Genomic DNA, 5,730 nt, shown 5'->3' on the forward strand with positions numbered 1-5,730 from the left:
AATTTTCTCTGTTGTCCTATAATGATTAAAAGTGTGAACTTTTCATATCAGATATATCTGCAGACAGCACCTGGTTCTATCACAGGCTGGCAGTTAAATTGAGAAAGTTATATACTCTCTGATCTCCAGTTTTCTTATCTGTAAAGCTAGGATAATAAGGTTGGGAAATTTAATGAAGCACTATCTTGAGAGAATAGCTAATATTCTACTATTTGCCAGGCAATGTAATGGCAATGAATTTAGCCATTAGTTTTATTGTTCTTATTTCTAATTATTTTGCTGTCTTATGTTTCTGACTTGCTACCCTGAAACTCACTGAGCAGTTTGCCTTTGTTGATCACTTTTCTGCAAAGTCTCAGTGCTCCAGAGTGACAGCAATTTTTTCAAGTCTACTGAAAAGGATAATCTGATAATTGTCTTTCAATTCAAAGGAAGAAATTTGACTTTCATTGATATTAAGCATTCTCAATATTTAAATTTCTTCTGTATACCCTTTATATCACATTCTCCATTGTGACAGTTTCTTATTAGTTTTAAAGTGCTTTTTTTTCAAAATTCTGAAAATAAATTAACAAAAATCCTATCATTAAATTTCTTATCTGTTAACCAAAGAGAATGTAAAACACACCTCATAATCACTTAGGGATTTGTATAATGTGTTATTGGTCTGTAAGAATCTATACAAGAAAAACATTGCTTTATGTTTCTTGGAAGGACTATTTTTTTTTAATTTAGGTCTTAAGTTACTTATTCATCTATTCTCCACTCAGAGTAAGAACATTAATATATTTCTCATTTATAAAAGTTTTCAAAATTTGAAATTTTCTACCAGATATAATAATGAACAAAAAGCATTGGTAGATTCACTCTCTTTGAAAAATTAAATTAAAATTTTGAAATTGGGCAATGTCCATTTACAGAAGAATTTATGATTGACACACAGTCATGTTAAGTTTCTATGTCCAACACTTCTCTAATAAGGGCTCTGTCTTAGATTTGTGTTGCCAAAAATAATGATTAATTAGTTTAACTTAGTATGATACCTCATGGATGTCCTGTCCTCTGTTGTGAAATTTCTTCTTTTAAAGGGCAGGTTTAGCATGGGAAGAACTATTTAAGATTCTAGTTTATGCAAATTCCCCATAGCAATCATCTTTTATTTGCTATATTTCTAGTGTACACATCAGTTACTTCCCTATTCCAGAGACAATCTTAGCATTATCCATTGCTTGACATATGAAATTAACGTAACATTTTTTCATCTCCTTTGGGGAAAAGTTATCTTTCATCTAAAAATCTGGAATAATGAGCATTTAGTTGAATGACAGTCTACCTTACAGTCCAAAATGAACCCAATTTGAAGGTCAATTTCTTCCTTATTTGTTAGTAACAAAATAACTCATTCAGTTTGCGGTCAGATCACTAATAGAATCTCAATTATATCCCCTCCAATTGGCTCAAATTGATAAAATCTCATTTTCAAGAATCACCACCTGCAGAGAAGTTGTCAGATGCCTCTATTTGTGCTCATCAACTGTGTTGATGTCCTGCTATTGCAAGGAAAGGGTAACTGCTGAGTAGAGGTTCACAAGAAATCATACTCACCCAGTCGCTGCCTTAAATACAGTTTTCAGCTCAGCAGCAGAGATACAGAATAAAAATCTATAAAAAGAGAGAATAAAATCTACATTTTAAATATTTAAAGATATTAACTAATCATTTTCTTATGCACAAATATATAACAGGTAAAGTCAAAGAATAGATGTCCACCATGGAAGATTGTTAGATTGTTAACATGTGGCTAAGTGGCTACCAATATTTGCTCGCATATTTTCAGTTGGGTTATGAGCAATACATTCAGACTGATTGGTAATACCACCTAGTAAGGGTGAAAGCTATGTATCAACCATCAGAGTGACTTATCTTGCACAAATAAACTATCAGCAACATTGAAACTGGCTGAGGAGGAGGAAATGCCTATTTTACAAAGTATACATAAAATAAAATAGTGTTTATAAAGTAAACAAGCCATAACTTTCCTGAGGCTGGTGGAGTCACTAGCTAAAATGTGAGTAGTAAGACAAAGAGACAAGCATCAGTGTACCAACACCCGGGATTTATTTAGGGAATATAAGTACAAATACCTGAGAAGTGGAGAGCTCAGAAGGAGAAGCAGCTTTTCTTTGAGTCATTTCCCAGCACACCACTCTTCTCCATTGCTTTAGTAAATATGCTCATATTCATGTCTTGAATCTAAGGAGTCAGCCCAGCCTAAGCCAAGCATGGTCCTTGGACCAGCAGCACAGGCAGTGCCTGGGAGCTTCTACCATACTCAGAATTTCAGGTTACATGCCCAACAGGATGATTCAAGTCTGCAGATTAACTAGATGTTCAAGTAATTCACATTGCTATAAAAATCTGAGAGGTGTAGGCCAAAATGCAGATAACAAAAAAACCTCTTCAATTATAAAAGGTCATATCTGCCTTTTTAACACCTTGCTTTTCTTATATTTTTTTTTTCCTAGAATATTCTCCTAACCCTACTTTTTATTCTGGATCCCATCTCTCATATGAATTATATAAACTTTCCTCCTTTTCTTTCTTGGTAATCTTTCCTTACCAACTTTAGGTAATCTCTCTCTCTCTCTCTGTCTCTCTCTCATAAGAAACTAAATGAATTCTTATTAATCACTTCTTCATATATAAATTATGTATTTATGATCTTTTAATTGACAAAAAATGCCATGTTTATGAACAGTGGCATCTTTAGAATTCAGCAGTGTGCTTGCCTTATAATTGGTGATATATAGAATTTCATGGTCACAAAAATCCACATGATCAGGCAATCCAGTGATCTTAATAAATGTAGCAAATAGAGGATTCTGATGACAAAGCCTTCTACAATAAATACTAACACATTCAATATGGAAATTTAGTAAAATAATAGCATAGTGTTGATAATTGCTTTGTTTTTAATTCCACTAAAATATCCATTACTTGTCTGCAGGTCTTTCAAACTGGCATATGAATTAATAGCAGAATACCCAAAATTTAGACTAAATTTCGATCTATTTCCAAATCTTTATTTTGTATATTCAAGGTTAAAATAAATTACTTCCCAATAGACAAGTAAAGCTATATATAGCTGACATGGAAATAACTTGCATAAGATTTTGTAAAGCTTTGCCTTCGTTTCTTATTAGGCCTTCTATGTAACTTCTGCTGCAGTGAATATTTCTCTTCTGAAACTGAATAGCAGAAGATAAATACATGAATAATAAAAAAATAAATAAACAAAATGGTTAAATGCTTCGATAACTGAAAATGTGGAGCTGGAATAATTTATTCATCTCAGTTATAAATTTTATATAAATGGTGTATGACCTTATACATAAAATATCATAAAATGTCAAATTTCCTCCTGAGAATTTTTTTCTCAGAAAAATATATGCACATGTACATTAAGGCAAAAAAAAAGTGGTTTAAAAGATCAGACAATGAATTAAAAGTGACTTTTCTTTTTCTTTTTTAAGTCTACACTAAACAAGTATTTCTTTCTAAGTAACATCTTTTAAATGAAATGCAACAGAAAGTATCATCCAAACACCAGAAAATATTCATTAGACTACACATGTAAAATAAAGACACAGCTTTGAGCTATGTCTACACAGTTTATGAATGTGATTATTTTCCCTTGTTTTAATGGCAAATTTAGTCAGATAAATGTTCAAATTAGTAGGCACTCTGGCAAACCATGTTAAATATTATCAGTATGACTTATTTCTACTGTTTTAAATTTACCTAGTTAAATAGCATTTTTACCTTTAGTTTTAAAAGCATTTACATGCCCAGCATTAAAAAAATAATAGTATAAGAGAACTTATAATAACAATTATTGATCTCTCATCATACTCTTTTCCCCAACCCCAAACCCACCACTCTGTTTTAATGTTTGATGGTTACTGCAATAATTTTAAAGTATAAGCTTAAACTGCTATTTACTAAGTTAGATAAAAACTCCATGTTTCATTTACTTTCACTATTATCACTTGGCTTCCTACTATGGGAGATGAAAATCATAATACCTCTACCTCTAGGTAGAAGAAGATATCATCCCCAAATACGTTACTTTGTCATAAGGATTATTTTGAGCTGAAGGCAATTGAGATGGAGTCTATATAAGAAAACTCTCTTACCTCCCACTATTTGCCTAAAAGCAGGATAGACATTTACAAAGTTATCCTTTCTCCCTTCTCTACCAGAAAAAAAAAACAAAAACCAAGATTTCATCACCAGAAGAAAACTTTGGAGCCTTAGAAATTTAGAGCCTGCACCTGTGTAATTACATTCACTAACTAGCCTTTATCTACATTAGTTTCTCATATGTTTACCTTTCCACAATTTTCAGCCTTTAGATATTCATGATCTTTCCCTCTGTTTTATCAGTTCTCTAACGATGTATTGTTCTTTGTTGAAGATGTTATATAAGCTAGAATTCTAAGTCATCCCTTTGAGAGTTACCTATTCCCTAGATTTCTCCCAGGTATACATGAATTATATATGTTAATACATTTCTGTTTGTTTTTATTTTGTAAATCTTTTGTTAGAGGAGTTCCAGTTGAGAATTTAGAAGGATAGAAAAAAGTCACTTTTTCCTCTTCTCTACATCTTCAAATCTCTTGACTCCTCCCATGTGACAATTTTTGTGAGATGGACTCTGTATTCCATTTCCAGAGCATGTGTATGTTTATATTCTTATCATTTTTTCCATGCCTGTGTTTTTGGTGATCAAACTTCTTAGAGCTTTATTTTATTTATTTATTTTTTTAAACATGGAACGCTTCACAAATTTGCATGTCATTCTTGCGCAGGGGCCATGCTATTCTTCTCTGTATCATTCCAATTTTAGTATATGTGCTGCGGAAGCAAGCATTAGAGCTTTATTTTTTAGTGATATGAGAACATGTTTTGGGACTTGTTGATCCACTCTGTCAGATCTTTGTTGGCTTTCATATCTTTCCTTTAACGATTGTCTTAAAGAATTAGAATTCTTTTTTATGTGTCTTCTATTTACTACAAAATCTCTGCTTTTTCCCAAGTCAAGTGCTTTCTTTCTTTGGTTGATTCATATGTCTTTCTCCTTCATTTTGCTGGTGATCCTTTGATATTTATACATATATAAGAATGGGAACACTGTTCATAATGCAATTATTTCTTCACAACAACCCTGATGTGGAATGCCAGGATCTCCCTCCTTAATAATAAATTAAGAAGTTGAAGGAAAGTCCTTATGCATGGTCAGAGTTTAATAACCAACATGAGTTTAGCAGAGAACTAGCCATTAGGTTACTCACCCGCAAATTCTAGAATAAAGACAATTTTGCTCTTTAATGTCTATGCTAACAATGGGAGCCCTAGTTCTCCACAGTCAGCTGAATATTTAGTATAATGGCAATTGGTTTTTGCTTAGTAGAAAACACCAGGCTTCTGGTAGGTCTTAGTGGAATTACCAGGGAATGCTGTAGGATGGTGAAAGGTGTATAAGAAAAAGCTTAGCTAGAACATCTGGTTCCAGTCAGCTTTCCAGTGAACTCCCCTTCATTCGGCCTCACTCTCACTTCATCATCCAGCACAGGGACACAACCCTGAAATCTCTGTAAAGTTCATTCATTGGAGCCCCCTTCCTGCATCATTCTAGTTGTCTTATCAGGCTTCCATCAACTTTCCTTT

General features: G+C 32.8%; 1 non-coding gene across 1 annotated transcript; it reads right to left on the reverse strand.

Annotated features, from left to right (window-relative positions):
- Positions 1–4,826: 4,826 nt before the first annotated feature.
- Positions 4,827–4,929, reverse strand: LOC111726798. Its single transcript, XR_002774493.1, has one exon. It is a non-coding gene; the product is annotated as a U6 spliceosomal RNA (small nuclear RNA).
- Between the last annotated feature and the right edge of the window lie 801 nt (positions 4,930–5,730).

Source organism: Otolemur garnettii, unplaced genomic scaffold, assembly GCF_000181295.1.
Source record: "Otolemur garnettii isolate 467f Iridium unplaced genomic scaffold, OtoGar3 scaffold00080, whole genome shotgun sequence".
Lineage (NCBI taxonomy): Eukaryota > Metazoa > Chordata > Mammalia > Primates > Galagidae > Otolemur > Otolemur garnettii.